The sequence below is a fragment of the Monopterus albus genome, unplaced genomic scaffold (genome assembly GCF_001952655.1).
Source record: "Monopterus albus unplaced genomic scaffold, M_albus_1.0 scaffold86.1, whole genome shotgun sequence".
Taxonomy (NCBI): Eukaryota; Metazoa; Chordata; class Actinopteri; order Synbranchiformes; family Synbranchidae; genus Monopterus; species Monopterus albus.
The window spans coordinates 1,117,977-1,123,909 of NW_018127966.1; positions in this window are offsets into that span (position 1 = coordinate 1,117,977).

Genomic DNA, 5,933 nt, shown 5'->3' on the forward strand with positions numbered 1-5,933 from the left:
AGGCTGCCTTACTGCCGGCGATGCGAACCAAGCCCCTGCTCCAGTCGTACAGGGACCGGACGGCCCTTAGCAGGGGGCCCCGGACCCCGTACTCCCGGAGCATTAGGTCTTAAACAGTCATATTGTTACATGGAGTACATGTTTTTGTGTATGTCTTTGCCAAAACACACAGATCTTTCTAATCCAGTGACTGAACATTTGATCTCAACCGTCTTGAATTCCAACACAAGTCAGATGAAATCTGGTAGCTCTTACAGTATGAACCAAACGTCGGCTGCTACTCAGTGACCACAGGTGAAGCTACATTAAGTGAACCTATATCCTGGATTCCACCCTGTGTATCTATGGCGTTATATTTGTGCCTTATTCCTGCATGAGCACAACACAGGACCTTCTGTGAGCAGGAAAATGTTTAGGCCGGAGGGAGTCCAGTTTGGGGACCACAGTAAGGTGGCGGTTCAAGAAGGGATAAACCTGCATCTCATGATTTACTGTATGTTCATTTACAGGTGATTCAGAAAGTATTCAGACCTCTTCACTTTCTGCACACCATGTTGTATTGTAGCCATTTTAATTGTATATTGTAGATTTGTTCCTTGGGACAGGAACTTTGGTGTAGCTCAGGTTTTCTGGTACCATGAAGCCGGCTCATTTTCAATCAGGCTGGATCACCATGGTAACTTATGATGCACAGCTAACCTGAATGAACACTGAATGAATGTAAACACTGAATGTAAACCTTTGTTTAAGGCCACAGTGCATCTTTGACCAGCTGTTTTAAGCACTGTGACAAGTTCTTGTCTGGTGAATGGGTTTGTTGCTTCACAAAAAGCTACCTTGGGCCCAGGCAAACTGCTTTTCTGTTATGCTATAGATCAAACAGCTAAATAGACATTGGCAATAGTTACATTCAGCTTTACATGTAAATTCTACACCTGAGATATTTATGAGCATCTGTATGAAAAACAGAGGGTCAACATTGTTTTTCTATCAAAGCTTGTGTTATCTTGCCTTGACTACCTCTGCTGCTTTGCACAAACCTTTTTCTTATATGTAAATCTACTGCTGCTGGTCATTTGCACTACTGTCCATATGCATCTCATATGCTACTATGCACCTCATCGCCAATGCCCTGGTGATGCTAACCACCTGACAATCTTTCTGTTATTGTTTGCACTACTGTCACTGACTGTACACAATTTGAGTCATAGCCTATTAGTTGTACCGTTTTTATCCTAATTACTTCAATCCACTTTCTTACTCTATTTTATTCTATTTGTATTCTATTTCAGTTCCTAAATGGTATGGCACTCAATACTAGGTGAGAGAGAAACAGTATTTTGATTTTCTGCATGTCCTGCACATATAATGAATTAACAATAACAACCTCTGAACCTGAACATCTGCACACCGGACATTTTTGTTCTTACCACGTTTATGTTACTAAATCAGAATCATTCTAAAATGACACGCTTGTCTACAATTCACAGTTAGTACTCTCTTCAAACATGCTATGTTAGCCTCTGAAGGCACAGGCTGCAATATCTTTCAGCAAGGCTCAATATGCCATCTTAACGCCTGTTTGGGAGTAGCTAAATCAGAATCATTTATATATCCTGCAGCCTTTGAATAGGCTACAAATTAACTAGGTGGCTACCAGTTAACATTGGCTACATATACACAATTATTAGATATTGGTGGAAGTTCATGATTATTATGGGACAAATCAATAAAAACACAGAAAAACAACACTGTTACATGGACATTATCACATACTCATATACACTCTAAAATACCTGTAAGCTAGAACTGGAAGTTGAGATAATTACATTTTTATGATAATAACGAAACAGCATCCATTTCATGGTTGTTTAATAGGCTATATTTGGCCAATGCACTAGTAAATTAAAGGTTGAAGTCTTAAATTAAATTGTATTAATTATATATTTATTTGTATATTTAATTATATTAGCTATTATCTAAGACAGCCGGGCCTGGCACACACATGATCTGAGGCAGTTCTAGATTTGTTCAAAGAGTATGAACAAATTCAGGTAAGAACATATTGATAAATCCCAGATTTGTGTATAAATTCTTTGTATACACAGTTTAATCACAGACATGTGTGAATGACGGCCATTGTTACAGAACCAATAGCCTTGTCCCCTTGTATTTGTCATCAATTTGATGGTTTGGAGATAGTGGGATTGTATGGTACACTTGACATGGTGAGTTTAGGAAGAGAGGATCTTGCCCATATTAAACTACCTCCCAGATTTAGCGGGGGCTTTAAACTTTAAAATAGGCTCCCCTTATCTCAGGCTTTCATGTACTGTATCTCACAGTAAGGTATTTGTGAAATGATAATTCTGCAGGTCATGGAAACATGCTGAGGAGGTCTCTGGCTCTGGAGTGTAACACAGAGTGTCGGTACATGATAGCATTCAAATAACACTTGACGTTTACTGCAAAGGAGATTTGCAACTCAGCACTATTGCTAATATTGATGTGCGATTTGGTAATTGGTATTACTATTTAGTGACATTTTTGACTGCGCTGCTTTCTGTAGTGAACTCATATCCAACATTTGTGGAAGTGGTGTTTTTTCTTTAGCTTGTTGGCAACAGCTGAAGCATTTGTTTCAAACAAGTAAAGATCTGAGGTTAAAGTGAACAGTTATTTAGCCGAACAAATTAAAGATTTTCATCTGCTTTTAAACAAAACATTGATTTTTACAGACTGAAATAACAGTTTGATCTACAAAGGGCCAAACATTCAATAGGTTAAGGTCAGGTTTAGGCAAACAAAACGGGAAAAAAGTATAGTTACACTTAAAAGAGGTCACTGCAAACTTTATTAAAAGTTATGGCTGGTTACTAATCAGGCAAATAGAAAGACTGACATTGAATGATTGCTCTGATAATAAATAGCTTTCTTCTTCCTTAGATGAGCTCTTCTGTTTGGGGAGCTTTTATTTTGACAGTGTAACATGAAACACTATGTTTCCCTCAAACATAAAAACAGACAGTTGGTAGATCTGTCTCCACAGAAGGTCTACTGTTTGAAAAGGGAAATAATAATGATAAAAAAAAAAAATGTTTTTATAAAGCAACATTACCTGCAGCAGAGAAAATTAAGAAAAAAATGTTTTTCTCATGCTATTTTAAATACAATTGAAGGAGTCAGATGTGTTTGAATGATAGTCCCTCTTAGCAAAGATTTTCTCCTAAAACATTTATTTCTATATTTTTAAAAAGTGTTGTGCAGCTTTTGACCCAGGCATGTTGCCAATGTGATGTGACTACAAAGTCGTTCTTTTTTTTTATGCTGGTGAGGACACACAGCACTAAGCTCCAGGGGGTTTACACTACTACCAACACAAACCTGCATCATCCCTGACATAATCTCTTTAGAAAGCAATTAGTGCAGTGACCTCTGATCTTTAACTGTCAGGCAGTAGCAAGAATGCACTTGGCTAATGTGACAGTCACACTATCACAAACCTCAGGTGGATAATGTGATGTTTTAGTCAAAGCATTGTAAAAGTATAGTAAAGGAGAAGTTTTAAGGCACTGATGGATCATGCACACCTGAAGGACTGTTGTAATAAAAGAAACAACTAATGCTGTAAAATCACGAGTCACCTGAAACATCTATAGATGATTCAGATGAGCACACAAATAGAAACACGATAAGCAGATGAATGGTCGAGTGACTGGATGGATGGGAGAAATGGTCAAACAAAGCAGACAGATGGAAGCATGTGATTATTCTCCGAACCGCAGATGGTTTCCGGTCTTAGCCGTGGCGTGATGACAGCGAAAGCACAGACAGATTCACTGAGCATGACTTCTTCTAAGCAAAGCAGTCAGTGTGGACACAGCAGTTTCTGTTGGAGTAATTTACTCAATCTTTTTTTTTTTTATTCTGTCATGCACTGAAAAAATGCCTTTCAGCGGGTTAAGGTCCCTTTCAGCACTTGGGAAAAGCTGCCTCCTGGTGTGAGATGGACTATTCTTCAATATGTTTAGTTACATCTCTTCAAGGGGTAGAGCTACAGAGAAGCCTCTGCAACAGCTCTGACTTTGTACATTACAAAAATCCCTCTGGCCTTTGGCTACAGTACAACTCAGTACACCAATGCTGTATGTCACTTATTGCCCGTAACAGTAAGTGAGGAGAACCCACTCAGCAGACTTTCTGTGACCCCTGCATGTGTTGTATACAGCAGAGAAAAAAAAAACTCACCTTATACAGAATGTATAGAAAAGAAATTTATGACTGTACATTAGAGAGGGAGAGAAGAGAGAGGTGACTATAGAGAGCACAGAGACAACTCGTCCTACTTGAACTAACATGACAAGAAGCCAACCACAGTGTTAAGTTGAATGAGTTGACTGAAGACCTGAAACGTTTCTTTACAGAGGAGCATCTCTCACTATCCCTCAATCATTTTTCATTTCAAAGTTCCCTCCTGTAGTGTTGCTAGTTTTAAATCTAGAGACCTCTGGCCCTGAGTGCAGAAACTGAACACATGGAGTGCTGACACAGACCTTTTTGTCTGTCTGGTGTGTGGGTGTGTGTGTGTGTGTGTAAACTATGTGTGGACAGAGAGAAAGGAAAAAACTGGGAATTAGTTCATTCCACTCAATGCATTATGTCTCTGTACTGTCATAAACTGGCAGAGGTGGCAATGAACATTACTTTTAGCACTTCTGGAATCATTAAATGACTGTACATTCACTTGCTTGCACTGCAATCCAAATAAAGTAGTGGTCAGACTCTGAATGCAATTGTGATTTTTTTCGTTTTTCTGTCTGGGTGCAATTCATCTGCAATATGTATGCAGGTGATGCTGTGAAAGAAAGGGAGAGGGCAACAGGATTGAAGCCATTTGTGTTCAAGTGTAGACCTGCAGGATGATGTGATTTCAGTCAGATTTCAAATAGCAGGATGAAATGATATTTGTAACTGTGCAGTGTAGCCTCTACATGAGAATGAATGTGAATAGGACTGTGTGTGTGAGCAAGTGTGACTTTGTGAAAAAGTCAGATACAAAAAAAAACAGCAGCCTAATACAAGTCCTGCAACAGATCATACCAGCGTGAAGGTCACAACATTCAGTTTTTGTTGAAGCTGTTTTAGAAAGGTGTTGATTCAACTGAGTGACTTTTGAAAGATGTAGTTTGTGGTGCTATTGAATTATATAATATTGCACATTATTGACAAGGGTTTTCCATTATTGTGTCCACCCCAGTGAGGTATAACAGCAGTACAAGTGACCAGTTCAGTTGAATCTACACTTCTCTAAAATGGTTTCAACAAAAGAACAAAAACTATCAAGGAAGATTTATTTTATGTTTTTGCCAGATGTACCTAATAAACTACCAACTCAGCGTGGAGCAGAGATCACACTATCTCTGCTGTCATGTAGGATGAAGATGGATGTGACGCGGTTTATAACATGTCATAAAGCATTTCAAAAGAATATGCCCTAGAAGAGATCCCTTTGTTCCTGTGGCTGACAGTAACTGTTATGTAATGTGTTATGTAATGCAGGACCAGAATAAAAATGCTCATTCACTCAAAAAGAATGGCAAAAAAAAATCTCTGCCAAAAATAAATTAACATAACTATGCACCTTTTTATTTGCAGTTTCAAGGCTTTGAAAATTTTTGTATAAATGAATGGCAGCAAACACCTTCTCCTGAAGGAAAGGAAGCTGTAAACTGCTCAGACATCATTAGGCATTATCTCAAAATGAGAAGCGCGAAAGAGATATAATAATAATAATAATCTGTTAGTTGTATCAATATCTGTATGTGGATTGATTGATTGATTGATTGAGTTTATTCTTTCAAGCATGTAAAGACAGTCGATATGTCAGAACACATAATTTCACACATATCCAACAAATGCTAATCCAATATCAA